The 23,325-nt window shown below is 42.7% G+C and overlaps 1 long non-coding RNA gene and 1 pseudogene across 3 annotated transcripts; both read right to left on the reverse strand.

Annotated features, from left to right (window-relative positions):
* The window catches only part of LOC140470974 (uncharacterized), a 33,025-nt pseudogene that overhangs the window by 3,121 nt on the left and 6,579 nt on the right, over window positions 1-23,325 (reverse strand).
* On the reverse strand, window positions 289-21,409 carry LOC140470582 (uncharacterized). 3 transcript variants are annotated; one of them, XR_011956541.1, is made up of 5 exons: window positions 21,231-21,409; window positions 20,526-20,580; window positions 19,281-19,402; window positions 15,120-15,201; window positions 289-671 (listed from the first exon to the last, which is right to left on the reverse strand). It is a non-coding gene; the product is annotated as an uncharacterized lncRNA (long non-coding RNA). The 3 variants fall into 3 exon arrangements; XR_011956543.1 differs by lacking the exon at window positions 19,281-19,402; XR_011956542.1 differs by lacking the exons at window positions 289-671; window positions 19,281-19,402 and having other exon boundaries at window positions 6,805-15,201.

The following is a 23,325-nucleotide window of genomic DNA, read 5'->3' on the forward strand; positions in this document are numbered from 1 at the left end:
GTTTAACATGACAATTGCCAGAAACTGCAGGAGCTCATTTTACTTCAAATCTCTGTTGCTCAACATGCAAAAGGTTTTATCATTTGCCATCCATGTCAGGGTAGCATGGTGGCACAGGGGCCCAGTTTCAATTCCAGCCTTGGTTCATTGTGCAAACTGCACACAGATATGCTCCCATGTCTGCATTGATTTTGTTACAACAAACCTCTTTATGAATTTAAATCCAGCAACACAGAAAAGATTTATCCCATGCAGTAATCTGTGAAAATTCAATAGGCGAAGAACTAGTTAAAGATTAACAGCTTTATTTATTAAAGTATAACAGAGAGTGATTAACTAACAACTATTTACAACTCCAGAGCTTCGGACTGTGTCATTGGCTTATAAGATTGTCAATATACTCAATTCAAACTGGATTGGAATTTGGTATTTTTGGGATATAATTTAAACCAATTGGTTGAATTCACTTTGTTTTTGTCTCCAGGCAAGCAGCTACTTGAGTTGTTTCACCAAATATTACTTTTCTTTTCAGAACACTTGGTGCTGTCCAGACGTTCAAGTGGCTTAAAGGTAGTTATACTCATGTCTTCATAACAGTTTCCTCTGGGTATTCCAGTATCCTTCCACAGTCCAAACAAGCAGGTTAGCTGGATTAGCCATGGTAAATTGCCCTGTAATATTCAGCAATGTTCAGACTAGGTGGGTTAACTATGTTAAAGATGTGGTTCTGGGGGTCGGGGTCTATATCTGGGGGCGATGTGCTTTGGCAAGTTGTTGCAGGCCTGTGGGCCGAATGACCTCTACCTGTACTGGAGGAACTCTGTACTGTAAATTAAAGTGAGACTTTTTATACCATTGTCAGTCTCTGGCACCCTAAAGCAGGTTGGATAATTTCCACAACTTACAATCATAAACAGTACCTTTGAATAGAAGCTATTTTCTGGATTGGTCAGTCTCTGGTCTGAATGTGTATATTGAATTTATTGTTTACATGTGTATAACAAGACCAGTATGAGAGTTTCTTCATTCTCTGCCCAATAATCTCTGGGTATCTGTCTGAATGTGTACCTTTTCATGTCAATGTTTGATTTTCCTTTGGACTACTTAAAAACAAAGTATTTATTCGATCATTTTGTCTGAAATTGTTTCTACTTTCTTTTTGTGGAAACAAATTAAATTGCAATATTTGTTTCAATCTGATGCTTGGCTGCTATTTAATTCCTCCAGTCTGGATAAAAAGATACATGAATTACATACAGTCAGAGAGTCAGACAGCAAGTTTAAGCCATGGTGAGATAATTGGATGAATAATTAGTCTGAATTATTATTTCTTTCTTTCCCTACTAAAGTGGAATACATTGTGAACATGCAGTAGGTTCAGTATTTTCTAATAAACAAGTAGAATTTACTTTTCGACTAAGGTGACACCAGGCATTTAAAAGCTATAGGAAGTTCACTTGTAAACTGGGATGGATGTACTTCATTCTCACACTGTCCTGGATAACTTGTTTAATGAAATGCTAGTTCTCCCAACTGTGACATCTTTAAGGTCATGACTTTTCTATTTTTGCCTGTAGACCTACTAACCTGACAGTATTTCTGTACGTTGCAAGTTATTTTGCACCCGTTGTGTATTGGAACCAGCTCACTCTTTGTTGCGTCCAGAAATTATCTCAGTTTCCTTCAAGTCCTTCATTACACAAATAAGGATAATAACTGGTGCAGTCTGCAACTGTTTGTTCTTCTGTGAGTACAGAACTAATCTTGTTTCTTCCATTCACTTGTACGGTTTGTGTACTCAGAAAGTACTTTCTACCTGTCAGTCTGTGCTATTCAATGGGACTTTGGATATAGCTCATTGTCCTTCAAAACTCTACTCGGATATGACAAACGGTCAACAGATTAGAGCCATGTTGTCCAGTGAAAGTCTTGGCAACTAAAATTTAATGTTGACTACTCAGGCTATTGTGTACATGCACTGATTTTATGTATAAATAACATTTTTGAACGGAATACTTGTTATGGTACAGGAAGGATGCCGACACTGACTTGATCGTACTTCAATCCTTCTGTGTTGTGTTACTGAGCAGTTTAAATGTTTGCTGTAAAGTGGACAGCCAGTTAGCAAAGGAGAGCGTTTTCAGTTCATGTTTCCTGAAGTGAATGGGAAAGACCTTATTTTCTTTGACTGTTTGAGTCTGTAAGATTCACTGGTAAGTGAAACCACAACGTATTGTCTCAGAAAGGATCTGTGCTGTTCTTCAGAGTCAAAGAGGGAAAAGCAATGGACCTTTGCAACTCCAATAGTGCAGTGTCTAACTGGGAGTAATGATATTCAGGTGTGGCCTTCAGAGAGTCATACAGTTATACAGCACAGAAATAGATCCTTTGGATCAAGCTGTTATTGTTGGCCAGAGATCCGAACCTGACCTCATCCCATTTAAGTTAGAGATCTCACAACACCAGATTAATATACAACAGGTTCATGTTGAAGCAATAGCTTTCAGAGCAATGAAGGAGCAGTACTCTGAAAAGCTATTGGTTCCAAATAAACTGAGAAACTGGTATTGTGTGATTCTTAACTTTGTCCACCCCAGTCCAACACTAGCACCTCCACATCATGTTTCATCCCACTTGCCAGCATTTGATGCATATCCCTCTAAACTGTTCCTATTCTTGTATAAATCCAGATGCATATAAAGGGTTGTAATTGTACCCACCACCTCCACTCCCTCTGGTAGCTCATTCCATCCAACCACCACCCTCTATGTGATAAAGTAACCCCATAGGTCCTTAATAAATCTTTTTTCCACAATTCAAACCTGTGCCGTCTATTTTTGCACTCACCCACTTTCGGTACAAGACCTTGGATATCACCCTATCATGCCCCTCGTGATTTTCTCAACCTGTACAAAGGTCACACCTCATTCTCCGACAGTCCAGGGAACAAAGCAACAGCCTGTTCAGCCTCTCCCCCTAAATCAAAACCTCCAGTCCTGGCAATGGAACATCCTGATGAGAGTAGTGCAGTTGACGTGGTTTACATGGACTGCTGTAAGGCCTTTGTCGAAGCATAACCCCTGACCGGGGAGGAAAGACTCAGCAGACAGGCAGGCAGCATTCAGGCAAGTGGTAGGTGTTTATTCAAGCAGAAACGGGTTAGTGCAGGGAGAGGGCCAAATGATCTTCCCCAGGGACTAGCCTCAGAAGAGAGGTCCATGACACACTTTGTTTTACAATAAAAAGCAATTTTGCTTATAAACGTTCTGATAACAATCACATACAACTTGATTATGATGTTCCTCCCTCTTACTTTACATACCCTAGTCAATGAGACACCTAATCAATGATGGGAATTTCTATGGACAGCCCCAGGATCCTCTGACCTGTCAGAGTTTAGAGGACACTGTAATCTCTAGGCCTTGCAATCTTTCTGTGCAACCTATTCATTCACATTCCAAAGTTATTTTCTAAATACCCTCGGGTTTCTCTCAGTCTAGTTTATCTCTCTCAGGACAGCTTGAATGTGGTTATTCATTGCATTCCATTTTATCAACGTCAATTGCTCCTCTGATATAATTCGGACAGTGGGGAAATATATGAAGAAAAATAAAAGGAGAGTTTGTTTTGACTTACTTGCCACAGACTTGTAATTTTAATTTCTGTTATAAAAACTCAGTTACAAAATGTAAAGTAATTTAGATATTCCAACTATTAGCACTTTGCGATTAATGGGCTGTGAGCTGGGTTCTGGGTGTAAGAGAATTCATTACCTAAAGCTAACTAACCTTCACATCCAGGTTTAAATGCTTCTTTTCCCCTTTATACTTTCGTATTATGCACCTATTTTTAGGCTGGAAACTACTGAGATGATGCTCCATCTCTATACGAGAACCTAATTCTTAATATTCCAACTTATTTCAAGAAACTACATAAAATAGCTTGAGCTGTTTTAGGGCATTAATGGGCTGTAACTAGGACCTGGTGTCTGTTCATTAACTGGGACAATTACCCTTTCATTTAATGTGGCTGGAGATCCTCATTTATTGGACCTTTGGTCTGCTGGTCAGGACTGTTTCAAATGGGAACAGGCTGGGTCCTTTTACTGTCCTCACAGTGGTTTATTGAATGGTATTATTCTGCCTTACTGTGTAAGTAGGCTGCTTGGTGTAGTTTCTGCCTGCCATTGTGTTTCACATCCTGCTGTTTCATTCTTAAAAGGTCAGTTTGTGTTAACAGACATGGGCCACTCTATTCTGGCCAGGTACAGACCACCCCTACAGCCTTTGACAAAGTCCCATATAAAAGACTGGTTCAAACTCGGCTCTTGGAGTCTTAAGCAAGCTGGAGCTGAAATGAGCTTGCAGCCAGGATGCAAACTATAATGGTGGAGGGTTGTGTTTGTGATTGGAAGCCTGTGACCAGTGGTGTACCAGTGGGACCCTTGCTGCTTGTTATGTACATATTAACAATTGGATGTGAATGTAGAAAGTATAATTACTTAGATTACTTACAGTGTGGAAACAGGCCCTTCGGCCCAACAAGTCCACACCGCCCCGCCGAAGCGTAACCCACCCATACCCCTACATCTACATCTACATTTACCCCTTACCTAACACTATGGGCAATTTAGCATGGCCAATTCACCTGGCCTGCACATCTTTGGACTGTGGGAGGAAACCGGAGCACCCGGAGGAAACCCATGCAGACACGGGGAGAACGTGCAAACTCCACACAGTCAGTCGCCTGAGGCGGGAATTGAACCCGGGTCTCAGGCGCTGTGAGGCAGCAGTGCTAACCACTGTGCCACCGTGCCGCCCACTGGTCTTAGATACATCTGCCAAGGGGAGAAAGATTCTCACAATCTACTCCATCTACATGAGATTAGATTAGATTAGATTACAGTGTGGAACCAGTCTTTTATATGGGACTTTGTCAAAGGCTGTAGGGGTGGTCTGTACCTGGCCAGAATAGAGTGGCCCATGTCTGTTAACACAAACTGACCTTTTAAGAATTAGTAAGCCTGCAGATGAATTTTTCATGTGGAAATATTATGTGTTTCAGTGCAGCCTTGGAGTGCAATGGGCCTGTTCCTGTACTGTATTGTTCATTGCTCTATGACATGAAAGTCGGTGGCGTTGTTGACAGTGAGGGGGATGGTCCCCGTCTACAGTATGAGGACATTGGGCACTGCAATGACAGATGGAATTTAATCCTGATAAATGTGAGGTAATGCATTTTGGGCGGTCTAATAAGGGAAAGAATTATACAATGAAGGATTGGTCCCGAGGGAGTACTGAGGAACAAAGGGACCTTGGTGTACAAGTCTATAGATCCCAGAAGGTGTCAGCACAGGCAGACAGGCTGCTGAAGGAGGCATACAGAATACTTTCCTTCAGTACCGGAGCTGTTGAATATAAGAGCGAGGAAGTCTTATTACAACTTTATAAAACAGATCAAATACTGTGTACAGTTCTGACTGCCACACAATTAGAAGGATGGGATTGGCTGGAGAGGATGCAGTGGGTTGGAAAGTTTCCTGAAAAGGGGAGACCGTATGAGCTGGGTTTGGTTTCCTTGGAGCAGAGGAGGTTGAGGGAGGATCTGACTGAGATATACTAAATTGTGAAAGATGCAGCATGGTGGGTCAGTGGTTAGCACTGCTGCCTCCCAGCACCAGGGTCCCAGGTTCGATTCTAGCCTCGGGTGACTGTCTGTGTGGAGTTTGCACATTCTCCCCGTGTCTGTGTGGGTTTCCTCCCACATGTGCAGATCACGTGAATTGGCCGAGTTAAATTGCCCATAGCGTTAAGGCAATGGGTCTGGGTAGGTTACTCTTCAGAGGGTTGGTGTGGAGTTGTTGGACCGAAGGGCTTGTTTCCACACTGTAGGGAATCAAATATTTATTTTAGGCGGCACAGTGGCACAGTGCTTAGCCAGAGACCCGGGTTCAATTCCCGCCTCAGGCGACTGACTGTGTGGAGTTTGCACATTCTCCCCGTGTCTGCGTGGGTTTCCTCCGGGTGCTCCGGTTTCCTCCCACAGTCCAAAGATGTGCAGGTCAGGTGAATTGGCCATGCTAAATTGGCTGTAGTGTTAGGAAAGGGGTAAATGTAGGGGTATGGGTGGGTTGCGCTTCGGCGGGGCGGTGTGGACTTGTTGGGCGGAAGGGCCTGTTTCCACACTGTAATCTAATCTAATCTAATCTCATGCAGATGGAGTAGATTGTGAGAATCTTTCTCCCCTTGGCAGATGTATCTAAGACCAGAGGGCAAAAGTTGAAGTGGAGGGGAAAACAATTTAAAGGATATCTGAGGAAAATATTTTGACGTAAAGTTTGTAATATGCTGCCCGAGATTGTGATGGAATAGTTTCACAGCATTTAAGCAGCATCTGGATATGCCCTTAAAAAACCAGGGCATAGTTGGCGATGGGCCAAGTGCCGGTAAATGGGATGAATGCAGTTTGGTGTTTGTTGGACATCATGGACACGGTGGACTGAAGGGTCTGTTTCTATCCTGTTTGACTCTATAACTATAAAATCCTTGTAAATGTTTTCTGCACCATCTCAAGTTTAACAACATCCTTCCTGGAGAAGGGTGATGAGCATTGTACGCAATCTTGCAAAAGTGGCATCACTGACGTCTTGCACAGCCACCACATGACATCCCAACTCCTACACTCACTGTCCTGACCAATGAAGGCAAGCATGCCCAATGCCTTCTTCACCGCCCTGTCTACCTGTGACTCTACTTTCATGGAAATATGCAGCTGCGCCCACCCCCACCCCCCCCCCCCCCCCCCACCTTCCCGAGGTCTCTTTGTTCAGCAACACTCACCAAGGCCCCACCATTAAGTGCAAAGATCCACTCCTGGTTTGTCTCATCAAAATCTAACACTTCACATGTATCCAAACTAAATTGAATTCTTCTCGCAAAAAGATAAAATGAGCAGCTCGGGGGTGGGGGTACACTTACCAGCGGTAAGCCACAGGGTACAGGTCTCTGGCACAGAATCTGTCCCTGCTGCTCAAATGTAAAGCGGGGAGAGGAACATCACATTAGTCATTGGGTTCTCCATAGTTAAAGGGACAGATAGGATGGTCTGTGGGAAAGAGACAGACTCATGGTTGGAGTGTTGCCTCCCCGATGCCAGGGTTCATGATGTCTCAGATCATGTTTTTGGGATCCTTGAAGAGGAGAGGGAGCTGCCCCAAGTCATGATCCACATAGACACTAACAACATAGGTAGGACAAGAGATGTGGATTTAAGGCAGAAAGTCAGGGAGCTAGGATGGAAGCTTGGAGCTAGAACAAACAGAGTTGTTATCACTGGTTTGTTGCCTGTGCCACATGCTACCGAGGTGAAGAATAGGGAGAGGGAGGAGTTGAACACGTGACTAAAGGGATGGAGTGGGAGGGAGAGTTTTGGATACCTGGTTAATTGTGGCTCACTCTAGGGTAGGTGGGACTTCTACAAACATGATGGTCTACACCTGAAGCAGAGGGGTACCAATATCCTGGGGGAAGTTTGCTAATGCTCTTTGGGAGGGTTTAAACAAATTCAGTAGGAGAATGGGAACCTAAATTGTAGTTGAGAGTAGGGAGGTCAGAAATATGGTTTCAGTGTCACAGGAGTGCACCGGCAAACAGGAAGGTGGTTTGAAGTGTGTCTACTGCAACGCCAGGAGCATCCGGAATAAGTTGGGTGAACTTGCAGCATGGGCTGGTACCTGGGACTTTGATGTTGTGGCCATTTCAGACACATGGATCAAGCAGGGACAGGAATGGTTGTCGTAGGTTCCGGGATTTAGATGTTTCAGTATGAACAGAGAAGATGGTAAAAGAGGGGGAAGGTATGGCAAGGACAATATTACAGTGGTGGTAAGGATGTATGAGGACTCTTCTAATGAGGTAGTATGGGCTGAGGTTAGAAACAGGAAAGTGAGGTCACTCTGTTGGAGGTTTTCTATAGGCCTCAGAATAGTTCCAGAGATGCAGAGGAAAGGATTGTAAAGATGATTCTGGATAAGAGTGAGTGTAACAGGGTAGGTGTTATGGGAGACTTCAACTTTTCAAAATATTGACTGGAAATATTATACTTTAAATACTTCAGATTCAATGTCCAATGTGTGCAGAAGGGTTTCCTGGCACAGTATGTAGACAGGCCAACCAGGGGCGAGGCAACAATGGATTTGGTACTGGGTAATGAACCCAGCCAGGTGTTAGATTTGGAGGTAGGTGAGCACTTCGGTGAGAGCGACCACAATTCGGTTATGTTTACTTTAGCGAAGGAAAGGGAGATCGGTATACATCGCAGGGCAAGATTTATAACTGGAGGAAACGGCAATTATGGTGTGAGTAGGCAAGATTTATGACACATAGGATGGGAAAGGAAATTGCAGGGGATGTCACAATTAAAATGTGGAGCTTATTCAAGGAACAGTTACTGCATGTCATCGATTAGCATTTATGTGTCAGCCGTGGAGGAAGTGGACAAGTGAGGGAGCCATGGTTTACGAAGGAAGTTGATCGCTTGTCAAGAGGAAGAAGACGGCTTATGTTACAATGAGACGTGAAGGCGCAGCTAAGGCGCTTGAGAGTTACAAGCTAGCCAGGAAAGATCTAGAGAGAAATAAGAAGAGCCAGGAGGAGACAAGAGAAGTCTTTGGCAGATAGGATCAAGGAAAACCCTAAATCTTTCTATAGCTATATCAGGAATAAAAGAATGACTAGAATAACTTCCTGTCCAATCCAGGACAGGAGTGGAAAGTTGTGTGTGCAGTCCAAAGAGATGGGAGAAGTGGTAAATGAATATTTTTCATTGGTATTCACACAGGAAAAAAGACAATGTTGTTGTGGAGAATACGGAGTTACAGGCTACTAAACTAGATGGAATATCGGTTCACAAAGAGGTGGTGTTAGCAATTCTGGGTAGTGTGATAATAGATAATCCTCTGGGCCAGATGGGATTTATCCTAGGATTCTCTGGGAAGCCAGGGAGGAGATTGAAGAGCCTTTGGCTTTGATCTTTGTTGTCATTGTCTACAGGAATAGTTCCAAAAGACTGGAAGATAGCAAATGTTGTCCCCTTGTTCAAGAAGGGGAATAGAGACCACCCTGGTAATTATAAATCAGTGAGCCTTACTTCGGCTGTGAGTAAAGTGTTGGAAAAGTCTAGAAGAGACAGGATTTATTATCATCTCGATAGGAATAAGTTGATTCGGAATAGTCAATATGATTTTGTGAAATGTAGGTGATGCCTCACAAACTGTATTGAGTTCTTTGAGAAGGTGACCAAACAGATGGAAGAGGGGAAAGCAGTTGATGCGATGTATATGGATTTCAGTAAAGTGTTTCATAAGGTGTTTTCAGTCAGGTTCCTAATGGCAGGCTATTGCACAAAATATGGAGGCATGGGAGGGTGATTTAGCGGTTTGGTTCAGAAATTGGCGAGCTGAAAGAAGACAGAAGGTGGTAGTTGATGGGAAATGTTCATCCTGGAGTTCAGTTACTAGTGATGTACCGCAACGATCTGTTTTGGGTCCACTGCTGACGTGGGTGAGGGCGCAGAAGGATAGGTTAGTAAATTTGTGGATGACACTAAGGTCAGTGGAGTTGTGGACGGTGCCAAAGGACATTGCAGATTACAGAGGGACAGGGATAAGCTGCAGAACTGGGCTGAGAAGTGGCAAATGGAGTTTAACGTGGAAAAGTGTGAGATGATTCACTTTGGAAGGAACAAGAGGAATAAAGAGTACTGGGCTAATGGTAAGGTTCTTGGCAATGTAGATGAGCAGAGAGACATCTGTGTACATGTGCGAAGATCCCTGAAAGTTGCCACCCAGATTGAGAGGGTTGTTAAGAAGGCATACAATGTGTTAGCTTTTATTGGGAGAGGGATTGAGTTTTGGAACCATGAGGTCATGCTGTAGCTCTACAAAACTCTGGTGTGGCCACACTTGGAAAATTGCATCCACTTCTAGTCATCGCATCACAGGAAGGATGTGGAAGCTTTGGAAAGGGTTCAGAGGTGATTTACTGGGATGTCGCCTGGTCTGGAGGGAATGTCTTATGAGGAAAGGCTGAAGGACGTCTGGCTCCATTAGAGAGAAGAAGGTTGAGAGGTGACTTAATAGAGACACATAAAATAATCAGAGGGTTAGATAGTGTGGACAGTGAGAGCCTTATTCCTCCGATGGTGATGGCTGGCAAAAGGGGACATCACTTTAAATTGAGGGATGATAAATATAAGACAAATGTCAGAGTAGTTTCTTTCCTCAGAGTAGTAGTAGAGGCATGGTATGTTCTGCCTGCAACTGTAGTGGACTCACTAACTTTACGGGCATTTAAATGGTCATTGGATAAACATATGGATGAAAATGGAATAGTATACTGTGCTGTCATGTTTATGTTCTATTATCTCACTAAATCTTTCCTACTCCATCGTTTCAAATTACGATTATGTGATCACATTGATTATTTGAGAAAATGGTATTGAGTTGATGTTGTGCTAAACGTGGGGATGGCAGCTCCTCGACCACCGTGATACATTGATGGAAATGGGATGCTGTCTGAATGTGAGTAGAATTGTTAGCTGGATGAGAGTGGATTAGATTACTTCACAGTGTGGAAACAGGCCCTTCGGCCCAACAAGTCCACACCGACCCACCGAAGCACAACCCACCCATACCCCTACATTTACCCCTTAACACTACGGGCAATTTAGCATGGCCAATTCACCCTAACCTGCACATCTTTGTGACTGTGGGAGGAAACCGGAGCACCCGGAGGAAACCCACGCAGACACGGGGAGAACGTGCAAACTCCACACAGTCAGTCGCCTGAGTCGGGAATTGAACCCAGGTCTCTGGCACTGTGAGGCAGCCGTGCTAACCACTGTGCCACCGTGCCGCCCACCGTGTTTCTGACTGCTGCAGACCACAATGATTGTATGTGAGAGTGATATTCATCTCGATTGGATCATTTCCTGTTGCCTGCAGGAACTCCATAACTGTTAGTCCTGCTCTGCAGTTATGATGTTTGTATTTTGAACGAATTCGGAATCAGTCAGTTGCTGTGTGCGTGTGCAGTAATTATTTTCCACTGTCAGGAACACTGTCCTGGAGAAACTCAGTTCTGAATAATAGTCACTGGCCCCAATACATTAACTCTACTTTCTATCAACAGATGCTGCCAGATGTGCTGAATGTTTCTAGCAGTTTCTACATTTGTTTCCAGCCCATAACATGTTCAGCTTTACTTGTCAGGCTTTGGCACACAATGGGTGCTTGGAATTCACATTATTTAATTGCCATGTCTCTGTATGTGACAAGAATTCATTAAAGGTTTAATTGTCCTGTCCAATCACTAATAAACTTAATAACACTGTTTCATCCTGTAAATTGGTGACTTTTGTCTGGTTTCCTTCTATCTCTGTATTTAACATCTATGTTGTATATGGTTTTTGAAATGATGTTACGGTCTGATTTTCTTTTCCATCTTGATTTTAACTTTAAAATGTCATATTAAATGTAGATTTAAAATCTCTCCCAGGCATCTATTTCAGTCTAAACCCCTTGAAAAATCTTGTAAAATATCAATGGGCTTGACAATATTAGACAAGAACTTTCAAAAGCTGATTGGCAGCTTGCTGGTAAACTGAAGGCTGGAAAATAGGAAACCTTCAAAAATGAGATAACGAGTCCAGAGACATTCTGTTCCTGTTAGGGTGACCGGCAAGTCTGGAATTGTAGGGAATGATAGATGATGGAGGAAATTGAGGTTTTGGTTAAGAGAAAGAAGGAAACATATGTCAGATATAGACAGCAGAGATCGAGTGAATCCTTAGAAGAGGAAAAGACAGTAGAAGTATAATTAAGAGGGAAATCAGGAGGGCAAAAAAGGGGGCATGAGAGTTTTGGCAAATAGTTTTAAGGAGATTCCCAAGGAATTTTATGAATACATTAAGGACAAAAGGGTAACTAGGGAGAGATTAGGGCCCCTCAAAGATCAGCAAGACGGCCTTTGTGTGGAGCCGCAGAAGATGGGGGAAGATACCAAATGAGTTTTGGATCAGTGTATACTGTGGAGAAGGACACGGAAGATATTCAATGGGGGGAAATAGATGGTGACATCTTAAATTGTCCATATTACAAAAGTAGTATTACTGGATGTCTTGAAACGCATACAGGTGAATAATTCCCCAGGAAGTGATCAGGCATACTGTAGAACTCTGAGGGAGGTTATGGAAGTGTTTGGCAGGATCCTTGTCAAGATATTTGTATCATCGATAGTCATAGGTGAAGTGCCGGAAGACTAGAGGTTGGCTAACGTGGTGCTACTATTTAAGAAAGGTGATAAGGAAAAGCCAGGGAACTACAGGCTGGTGAGCCTGCCATTGGTGTTGGGCAAAATATTGGAGGGACGGAACTTACACGTATTTCGACAGTCAAGGTCTGATTCGGGACAGTGAACATGGTTTTGTGCAAGGGAAACCAGGATACACAAACTTGATTAGGTTTTTTGAAGAAGTAACGAAGAGGATTTCCCCATGGGAGACTGGTTAGCAAAGTTAGATCTCATGGAATACAGGGAGAACTAGCCATTTGGAAACAGAACTGGCTCGAAGGTAGAAGACAGAGGGTGGTAGTGGAGGACTGTGACCAGTGGACTCTCACAAGGATCGGCGCTGTATCCACTACTTTTTGTCATTTATATAAATGATTTGGACGTGAGCACAGGAGGTATAGTAAGTAATTATGGAGATGACACCAAAATTGGAAGAGGAGTGGACAACAAAGGAGGTTACCTCAGATTACAATGAGATCTTGATCAGATGGGTCAATGGACTGAGGAGTGGCAGATGGAGTTTAACTCAGATAAATGCAAGGTGCTGCATTTTGGGAAAACACATCTTAGCAGGACTTATACACTTAATGGCTTAATGGTAAGGTGCGAGGGAGTTTTGCTGAACAAAGAGACCTTGGAGTGCAGGTGCATAGTTTTCTTCAAAGTAGAGTCGCAGCTGGATCGGATAGTGAAGGCAGCGTTTGTTATGCTTTCCTTTATTGATCAGAATATTGAGTGCATGTTGAGGCCATACTGGACATTGGTTAGATCACTTTTGGAATATTTCATACAATTTTGGTCTCCTTCCTATCAGGACGATGTTGTGAAATTTGAAAGGATTCAGAAAAGATTTACAAGGATGTTGCCAGGGTTGGAGGATTTGAGCTAGAAGGAAAGATTGAATAGGCTGGGGCTGTTTTCCCTGCAGCATCGGAGGCTGAGGGATGAACTTATCGAAGGTTATAAAATCTTGAGGGGCATGGATAGGATAAATACACAAGGTATGTTCTCTGGGATGAGGGAGTCCAGAACTAGAGGGCATAGGTTTACGGTGAGATGGAAAAGAAATACAAAGACCCAAATGGCAAGTTTTTCATGTCGAGGGTGGTACGTAAATGGAATGAACTGCCAGAAGTGGTGGTGGAGGTTGGTACAATTGCAACTTTGAAAAAGCATCTGAATGCATCAATGAATAGGAAGGGTTTGGAGGGATATGGGCCGGGTGCTGGCAGGTGGAACTAGATTGGATTGGTGTATCTGGTCTGCATGGACAAATTGGACCGAAGGGTCTGTTTCTGTGCTGTACATCTCTTTGACTCTATCATTGATGAGGGTAGAGCGGTGGACGTGATCTATAAGGACTTCAGTAAGACGCTTGACAGGTTTCCTCATTGTAGACTGGTTAACAAGGTTAGATCACATGAAAATCACAGAACGAGCAATTTGGACACAGAATTGACTTGAACCTGGAAGACAAAGGGTGATGGCGGAGGGTTACCTTTCAGACTGGAGACCTGTGATCAGTCGTGAGCCACAAGGATCGGTGCTTGGTTCACTGCTTTTCGTCATTTATATCAATGATTTGAATGTGAACATTAAAGGTTTGCAGGTGACACCAAAATTGGCGGTGTAGTGGACAGCAAAGAAGGTTCCCACCGAGTACAAAAGGATTATGATCAGAGGGGCCAATGGGCTGAGCAGCGGCAGATGGAGTTTAATTCAGATAAATTTGAGGTGCTGCATTTTGGAAAGGCAAATCAAGGCAGGAGTTATATACTTAATGGTAAGCTCCTGGGCAGTATTAATAAACAAAGAGACCATGGAGTGCAGGTTCATCGTTCCTTGAAAGTGGAGTCGCTGGTCGATAGGATAATGAAGAAGACATTGAGTATGCTGTTCTTTATTGGTCCGAGCATAGAGTTTCAGGGTTCAGATGTCATGTTGCAGCTGTACAGGTAATTGGTTCAGCCACTTTTGGAATATTGTGTGCAATTCTGGTCTCCTTCCTATCGGAAGGATGTTGTGAAACATGAAACATTCAGAAAAGATTTACAAGATTGTTTCCAGGGTGGGAGTGTTTGAGCGAAAGAGACAAGCTGAAAAGGCTGGAGCTGTTTTCTCTGGAGTGTTAGAGGCTGAGGGGCGACCTTATAGAATTTTATAACCTTTATAAAATTCTGACCTTTATAAAATCAGGAGGATCATGGATAGGCTAAATAGACAAGGCATTTTCTCTGAGGTGGGAGAGTCCAGATCTCGAGGACACGGGTTTCAGGTGAGAGGGGAAAGTTTTAAAAGGGACCTAAGAGGCAACGTTTTCATGCAGAAAGTGGTGTGTGTGTGTGTGGAATGCGTAGCTAGATGAAGTCGTGGAGGCTGGAACAATTCCAACATTTAAAAGGCATGTGGATGCGACATGAAAAGGAACAACTTAGAGGGATATGGGCCAAGTGCTAGCAAAAGGCACTAGTGTTGGCTAATGGGACGTGATTAGATTTGAATATCTGATTGGCATAGATGGGTCAGACTGAATGGTCTGTTTCTGTGCTGTACATCTCTATAACTCTATGGCTGTGATTTATAACACTTATTGGCAAATGGGATGATGTACATAAAGAATGGAGAGAGAGAAAAACAATTGTAATTCCTCCGAGGTAGTTGACTCTTGCTTTGAAAATTTCCCTCTGGAAATTGAGTCAATGTGTGTCTAATTCAATCTGCTCTGTAACTGTGGAAAGGATGTTCTTCAGTCTGACTGCAGTAACATACCTGCTGTTTGTTAGAAGGAACTGATCACACTTGGCTTTGTACCGAGGACATATTACACTGTCTTGGTCCTTCAAGTAATTGTCTGGAGGGAGACAGAAGAGCCATCGTCTGTAAATCAACATTAAGTCAATGGAATAATTTAATAATTATTTGGCTGTTCTTCCTTCAAGACAGCAATTCCAACAGGACCACAGGGCTGATTGTATTCTTGGCCTGAGCTGCTCTGTGGTGACTGTATCAAAAAAAATCTTTCCCAATTCACTGAGAACCAGATACTAACCAACTCCGCTACAAATGGGATAATCTAATGCAAGTGCGTGTCTGGATATGAAAGTTTCCTTATCTATCCAGAGCTGTCAGTTCCTGCTCAGTGAATGTGTGGAGACAATTATCAAGATGTACCTGTTAAATGCTGTTCTGTGAATATCTGAGTGTAATTATCAAACTGTAATTATCAATCCATATAATCTGTGCAAATATGCGAATGAATAGTTATCAATCTGTTCCTGTCACTCTCTGGTAAATATATTTACATTTACTCACCCAGAGACAAATAGGGACAGACTGATAACTACACTCATACATTCACATAGCATAAACCGACAGGTCCAGATTGGTAACTGAACTTGTGTATCCACATAGAGGAAACTGCCAGGGGCTGGTTCATAAATACATTTCATACATTTTAAATAAATACGATCAGTCCCTGTGTGTTTGCCTGATGTGGATATGTGAGTTTAGTTATCTATATGTACCTGTCAGTTTCTGTCCTGCGAATATGTGTGTTTGCTTTATCAATCTGTCCCTAATAGTTTCTCCTGTGTCTCTGAGAATGTAGATATCAACCTGAACTTGTAAGTTTCAGCTCTGAGAACATGAGTTTCGATATTAGTCTCTACCTGTCAGTTTCTGCTTTATGAATATTAAATGCAGTCATCAATTTGAACCAATCAGTTTAATCTGTGAAAATGCTGATATTCACCTCTACCTGTTAGTTGAAGCGATATCAGTAAGTGAGTGCAATTATCAAACAGTCCCGGTCAGGCTTTGCTATTTGGCCCCAAAGTGTCATTGTCAATCTGTTACTACTATGTCAATATGACAGTGTAGATACTAATGGGTCCCTGTCAGTTTCTTTCCTGTCAATATGTGAATACAGTTATTGAGCAGTACCCATCAGCTACTCCTCTGTGAATGTGGGTGTATTAATCAAACTGTAGCTGTCAGTTTCAATGATGTGAATGTGGGAGTACAGTTATCATTCTCTACCTGTCATTTTCCTCTTTGTCAAAGTGAGTGTAACTGTCAATCTGTATCTTTCAGACTCTGCTGTGTAAATACATAAATATAGTTGTCAATTTGTAGCTGTCAGTTTCTGCTTGGTGAATATGTTTGTGTAATTGTCAATCCTTCCAGTTTCTACGATGTGAACGTGTGAACTGAGTTTTCATCTGTCACTATCAGTCTCTGCTTTGTGAATGTGAGAGTTTAATTATCAATCTTTCCCCGTCAGGCTCTAATGTCAGTGTTTGAGTGTGTTTATTCATCTTTTCCTGTCAGTTTGTGTGACTGTAGTTATCAACCTGTACCTCTCAGATTCTGCGATATGAATATGTGAGTGTCGTTAGCAATTTGATTTGATCTGATTTATTATTGTCACACGCACTGAGATACAATGGAAAGTATTGTTGTGTGTGCTTTACAGGCAGATAATATCATACAAAATTCATCAGGGTAATAGAACAGATTCCACAACATAGTTTTAAAGCTGCAAAGAGAGAGAGATTAATGTTAAAACTTGAGTGTGATTAGAGTGGTTTTGGAAAAGAACAGCAGGTCAGGCAGCATCTGAGGAGCAGGAAAATCTACATTTTGGCCAAAAGCCATTCATCAGGAATGTGTGAAAAGTCAATTTTCCTGCTCCTCGGATGCTACCTGACCTGCTGTGCTTTTCCAGCACCACTCTAATCTGGACACTAATCTCCAGCATCTGCAGTACCCACTTTCGCCTTAAAATTTGAGCAGTCCATTCAAAAGTCTGATGACAGCAGAGAAGCTGTTCTTGAGTTTGTTGGGTGATGTATTCAAACTTCTGTATTTTCTGGTGGTAGGTAGGAAAACATTAGTTATTATACAGAAGATAGGCTGGGTGGAAGGGTGACGAGTAAAAGATAGATGGAGATAGAGTCCAAAGAAAGAGAAGAACAGTCGGACAGACAAAGGAGTGGGGTGACATGGTGGTACAGTGGTTAGCACTACTGCCTCACAGAATCAGGGACCCGGGTTCAATTCTCACCTCAGGCAATTGTCTGTGTGGAGTTTGCACATTCTCCCTATGTCTACGTGGGTTTCCTCCGGGTGCTTCGGTTTCCTCCCACAGTCCAAAAATGTGCAGGTTAGGTGAATTGGCCATGCTAAATTGCCCATAATATTATGTGAAAGTGTAAATGTAGGGAAATGGGCCTGGGTGGGTTACTCTTCGGAGGGTCAGTGTGGACTTGTTGGGCCGAAGGGCCTGCTTCCACAATGCAAGTAATCTAATCTAACTGTCAGACTAAGTGGGTGAGTAGCCTATTAATAGGGCCTGTTAGTGGCTAACAACTGGTAGTGTATAAGAGCAGACTAAATGTTAACAAGGCCGGATATGTGGGTTTTTGGGTAATGACATGGGAGAGCTCAAGCCCTGTAGTTATTGAACTCAATATTGAGTCCAGAAGGCTGTTGAGATCCCAAGCAGAAAATGAGGTGCTATTCTTCCAGCTTGTACTGAGCTTCGCTGCAGCACTGCAGCAAGTCTGAGGCAGAGATCTTGGCCAGGGAACAGGGTGGGGTGTTGAAGTGGCAGGCAACTGGAAGCTCAGGGTCTTTTTGTCTGGACAGAATGTAGGTGCTCTGCACTGTGGACACCCAATCTACTCTCAGTTTCCTTAACATAGAGGAGACCACATTGTGCGCATTTTCCTGGCCACCATCAGTTCTGAGGACTGGTCACTAGACCTGAAACACTGCCAGACCTGTGAATTTTCCACTAATTTTTGTTTTGTTATCAATCTCTGCCTGTCAGTTTCTTCTCTGTGAATATGAGAGTGGTGTTATCAAAGTGTACACGTCAATTTATGTGGTTTGAAATTGGGAGCATAATCAATCTATTCCTGTCAGTTTCTGCTTTATGAATATGAGAGTGTAGCTATCAATCTTTCTCTGAAATTTACCAACCTGTCCCTGTCAGATTCTGCTGTGTGCATCTGAGAGTGCAGTTATTAATCTGTATCAATCAGCTTCTTGTTTATAAATGTGCAAATTCATTTATCATACTGTACCTTTCAGGTTTTGCTGTGCGAATGTGTTAGTTTAGTTATCTACCTGTCCCTGTCATATGTGTGTGCGCGTGATTATTGTTCTCTCCCTTTTAGTTGCCGCAACGTGAATATTGTGAGAGCAGATATCAATCAATGTCTGTCAGCTTTGGTTGTGTCCATATGAGAGTTTAGGACTTGATGTATACATGTCAATTTCTGCTGTGTCCATGTAAGAATTTAGGAACTGATCTATACATGCCAGTTTCTGCTGTGTGACTGGGGGAGTGAAGTTCTCAATGAGTTCCAGTCACGTTCAACTCTTATATATCAAAGTTGCTCAATTCTCTGGCAGCCAATAATATTCTAAGAGTCTACAGATGTCCATGAATCTATTGTTGATTACCAGAAAAACTCATCTGGTTCAGTAATGTCCTTGAATGAAGGAAACTGCCATCCTTCCCTTGTCTGTCCTGCATGTGACTCCAGACCCACATCAATGAGGCTGCATGGGTAGTTAGGGATGGTCAATAAAGGCTGGCCGAGTCAGTGATGCCCCCATCCCATGAATGAATTAGAAAAAAAAATATATGACTGAGATTCAATCTGATAATAATGTTTAGGGTGTTGAGATTGGGCCTGAATCTCTCATACATTTTGTGATTTATGACTCAATCACAGAATTGGTACAACCATTCAGCCTGTTGTCTCTGCACTGGGACATTCTATGCTTTATCTGTTCTCCATACTAGTTTCCACTAATTGTTGGGATTCTGAACTTCATTCACTCACTGCCAGTGTCTCGGTGTAAATGCCAATTTGAAATTAGTTCTGCAGTTATTAGCCTAGGGTTATTAGTTATTACCTGTAGTGCCAGTTTTGCTCGGTGTGCAACAGTGACAAGTCGAGTATATGGATGCCATTCTCTACGTTCAGTTGTGTTTTTTCAGCAGGGTGTAGGATAAACCCATTCAATATTTGATAAACCTGTGTGATTGAGGGATTAAAGTTGGTTCAATACTTATCTTTGCCAAGAATCTGAAATTTTATTGTATTCAATCTCAGCTTTCTTTTTACATTTTGCGTGTGCAGTAGTCTTTGGCAGCTGCTGCTGGGCACTGCAATAATGTAACATCGAATATGAACTTCTTCTGAAGCGATTACTAATGTGGTCAGTCAATTTATAACTGTCCATATCTGGAAGTAGTTGTGGGACTAAATTGCATTTTTTTCTCCCTTTTACTGTCACTCAGCCAGTTAATAGTGAGTTTTCTGTTGTGCTGCCAATCTGTATCACTTTAAAGAGTGGTACTGGTCGAGATCACACCAACATTGTCTGTATGTCTCTGTGTGATTCCAGTTCTGATACACTTTATGATGTAGTTTTAAGGTCTTATCAGTGTTTCATACACTAAAAAAGAATGGAAGTGCTTCTGCATTACTGAGGCCCTCAACCAGAATGGGAGTATGCATAAAGTGTGTTTACATCAACACTAGGCTGAGTGTGAGAATGAGAGAGATGGAGACAGACACAGATGTGTATATACCAATGTGAATGAGCATTAAGCATCCTCTCCAGAAGCATCCTCTTTAGATAAGGCTAGACCAAGAGGTTCATTTGAAATTTACATTGTTTGATTATTGTCTTTGTACAGGACAACTGTTTATCAAAAGAATAATTTTGTCCTGCTCAGTTACTCATAAATGCCCAACATTGCTTCTATATCTGCACTCAAATATACACTTCATATATATATTTGTGATAACCATGTAATGCCATGATCGGTTTGTTCTAATTGATTGTAACTTTTAAAAAATGCTAAATCTACATATTAATTTAATGTAGCTCATAAATGTATATTTATTATAAGCATACAGTCTAACCTGCTTCTAATCTTATGACTGGTAATTGGCTTTTAATAATGGAATTTACTGTCACTGAGGTGGCAAGCTCTGAGAAAAGGGTGAAATAATATAGACTTATACATCATCAGTTGTGTTTAACTCTTGGATTGAATGTGTACTTCTGGAAATGGAGTTGAATGTGTGTCTGACTCAATCCACTCTGACTGTGAAAAGGACCTTCTCCTCTCTGACAGTGGTAACATACCTGCTGGGTGTGAGAAGCAGTTGGTTCCCCTTGGATTGGTCCATCAAATATTTGCCTGGAGAAAAACAAAAGAGAGAGCTCCTGTACATCACTAGCAGCTGAGTAGGAAAACATCAAATTATAAATACAATATTCAGGTCATGATCATTATAATTCTTTGTTTTTGAACAGGGCAAGATAAACAGTGAGGATCCTGGTTCCACTCGAGCCCTGGGCTTCTTCCAGTCTTTTTCTGTTTCCCAAATTCTAAAACATTTCACTTAGATAAAATAAACTCACCAACTTCTGGACATCTCCACAAATGGAATGATTACACAGTTCAATGTCCAGCTCCCAATACATTAACTGTTGAAAAACAAATACTTGGCACGATTTCACATACTTGGGGACGTTTATCCAGCGCCGGCTATATTTATCCTAGACAGGATTATCACATTTGTTTCTACTGTCCTTTATTTCAATGTCTCTTCGCAACAAACAGCGTGAAACAGAGGCCAAACAATGAATTCCCATCAGTGTTTAGGGGATTATAAACCCCAAGACCATCCCACAGCAGCTTCTTCCCGCTCTGTCCCCCTCAGCAGGCCCACACACAGCCCGAGAAAGGCCTCTCTCTTCCCCCCAGCCCGCTCACTCCAAGTTCCGGGACCAGTTCCTGCTCCGCTCGGCCTCTTACAAACAGCCCCCGGTTCTCCCAGAACTCACCCCGAATCAATCCCGGTCTCGGAGCCCCCTCTGTGTCCCAGGCTCCCATCCCGATGTGCTGCTGGAAGGAGCCTGCTGTTCCCTCCCTTCCCTGGGCGCTGATCTCTCCATTGCGGTCTGTTTCAAACAAACCTCTTGTACTCACTGAGTAAATGCTCCTCAATGGCAGCGCTGGGGGAGGGCCTCACGCATGCGCTCCTCTACCCAGGAACAATCAGCGTTGGGGGAGGGACTGCATCACGCATGCGCTGCCTTTCCCAATGATTCCCAGATACAAACATGAATTGGTCATTTCCCCAATTCCCTTTTCTCCCAGATTGACCAAAGGAACTGGGGCTGTGGGGGAAAGGGCAGAGAAGGTTTCAAGCTGGGACATTGTCCCTTTATGAAGCTCCAATGGAGCTCATTCCCGGGTCATGTTAATAACTCCTCCCTCCGGCTCTCTCACAATCTGATCAGGGGGCGGAGAAACTGGCGGCCACTCGGCCCATCCCCTTTGCTTCCCCCATTCAATAACATCACGTCTGATCTTATGTTAACTGTGGTATGTAATCCTGCTGACCCTCATCCACAAATATTAATTCCTTTAAGAAAGTAACATAAGTGGAAAATAGTAACACAAATGAAATAAGTGGAACGCTCTTACTAAGGCAGAGTGTAACTGTAGGAGAGAGTCTTGCATCACATTGTTAGTCCCTGTTTCTGGTTCAGGAGGCGTGTGCAAAAATCAGACCTGGAGCAGGGGTGCGCAATAATCTCTCTAGGCCTCGATTGAGTGTATCGTGGACAACAGATGTCAGTGTGAGGCACGCTGCAGACAGAAACCTTGTGATGTATTGTATACTTTTGTTTATTCACTCTGGGGATGTGGACGTCGCTGGCTGAGCCTCACATTTATTCCCCTTTGAGAAGGCGGTGGTGATCCACCTTCTGGAACAGCTTTTGTCCATGTCTTGCCCAGAATGCCATGAACAGGTGATTCCAGCACCTTGATCCGGTGACAGTGTAGGAAAGGGTGTTATTATGGTGTGTGGCTCAGAGAGAAACTTGCCCTCTATCAAGCTGATGTCTCCCTACATCAACTACATTTAACTTTTCAGATGGAGGTTGCCCTGAGTTTGGAAAGGTTTACAATTTACACAACTTTAGTATTACATTTGTAAACTTAACAAAACTTTAGGGTTCTGTGAGATATTATTTGATGCCAAGAACAGGCAAATTGGGAAGAAAATAAACAGACAGACCTAAAGCCTGGGAATAGTTCAGAATTCAGGGCAGAGGAGATGACCTGGGGGTTGCAGTCAGAGAGAAACTCACTGAGATCTTTGTGGAGAGAGGAGGAGAACTTCTTCAAGGTGGGCATCCTTACAATAGGATTCGCAGTAAGGTTAAAATCAACTTTGTAGACTTCACCAGCTTCCTCATTCCCTCCCCCCACCTTACACCAGTTCCAACCTGCCAACTCAGCAGCATCCTCATGACCTGTCCTACCTGCCAATCTTCCTTCACATCTATCCACTCCACCTTCCTCTGACTTATCACCTTCACCCCCACCTCCATCCACCTATTACACTCTTAGCTACCTTCTCCCCAGCCCCACCTCGCTCCCATTTATCACTCCACCATGAAGGCTCCCAACCTCATTCCTGATGAAGGGCTTTTGCCCAAAACGTCGATTTTCCTGTTTCTCAGATGCTGCCTGACCTGCTGTGCTTTTCCAGCACCACTCTAATCTTGACTCAGATCTCCACCATCTGCAGTCCTCACTTTTGCCACAATTTAAAATTCAGCAAACGATGCGATAAAGGGAATTGATTAAGTAAGAGAAAATGAGGACTGGATTAAGATTGCAGTTTTGAAAAAGAAACTAACTGGTAAAGTATTGCTAAATGTGTAAAGAAGAAATGGAAGAAAACATGGGTTGGTGAACACAAAGATGGGTCACTTACGATCAAAAAGAGGCAATCCATAATAGGGAGCAAAAATGGCTATCCAGCCAAATACATAACTGTTGTTCTCTCACCACAAAGGATGACACAGATGATGCCCCAGGAATTTTGGGGAACACAGAGTTCAGTGAGAGGGAAAAACTGAA

Source organism: Chiloscyllium punctatum, chromosome 52 (assembly GCF_047496795.1).
Source record: "Chiloscyllium punctatum isolate Juve2018m chromosome 52, sChiPun1.3, whole genome shotgun sequence".
In the NCBI taxonomy this organism is placed as follows: domain Eukaryota; kingdom Metazoa; phylum Chordata; class Chondrichthyes; order Orectolobiformes; family Hemiscylliidae; genus Chiloscyllium; species Chiloscyllium punctatum.